Source organism: Hipposideros armiger, unplaced genomic scaffold (assembly GCF_001890085.2).
Source record: "Hipposideros armiger isolate ML-2016 unplaced genomic scaffold, ASM189008v1 scaffold_192, whole genome shotgun sequence".
NCBI lineage: Eukaryota > Metazoa > Chordata > Mammalia > Chiroptera > Hipposideridae > Hipposideros > Hipposideros armiger.
This window is the reverse complement of record NW_017731542.1, coordinates 3004355-3005271: the sequence shown is the minus strand read 5'-3', so window position 1 is coordinate 3005271 and position 917 is coordinate 3004355.

The window sequence follows — 917 nt, the reverse complement described above, 5'->3', positions numbered from 1 at the left end:
TTCAAGAAAATAGTGTACCTTCTGTCATTTTTTTCAAATAAAAATGGTTTTATACAAAAAGGTGTCTAGTCCAATTCACAACACAAATAATTTTACAACTGCTTTTCTTCAACAACTCCATCAAACTCTGACATGTCACTGTCTTAGTCCATTTGAACTGCTGTGAGGAAAATACCATAAGCTGCATGGTTTACAAATAACCAACAAGACCAAGGAGCCGGCAGGTTCATTGTCTGATGAGTTCCCACTTCCTGGTTCATAGGTGGTACTCTCATGCTGTGTCCTCATGTGGTGGAAGGGACAAGCCAGCTCTCGGAGGCCTCTTTCATAAGGGCACTAATTCCATCATGAAGGCTCCACTGTCATGATCTAATCACCTCCCAAAGGGCCCACTTCCTGACACCATCACTTTAGGGGCTAGTGTTTCAACATATGAATTTGGGCAGGGGACACAAACATTCAGACCACAGTAACCTCAGATATGCTTAATGTAGGCTTTCCATTTTATAACACAGTATATTTTAAAAAGCATATGCCAAAGACTCAAAGTATACTAAAATTAATATTTTTCATTCTTTATCAAGAGACCTTCTTAAGTGAAACTGGCTTTAATTATTTATTAAATTTATTGGGTGACATTGGTTAGTAAAATTACATAGGTTTCAAGCATACAATTCTGTAACACATCATCTGTATATCACGTTGTGTGTTCACCACCCAGAGTCAGCTCTCCTTCCATCACCATATATTTGATCCCTTTACCCTCTTCTACCACCCCCTCCTCCCCACTTACCCTCTGGTAACCACTAAACTGTCATCTGTGTCTGTGAGTTTTTGTTTCTTTCTTTCTTTGTATTGTTCCTTTGTTGCTTTCAGTTTTATATCCCACACATAGAGAGAAATTCACTTTTTTTTTT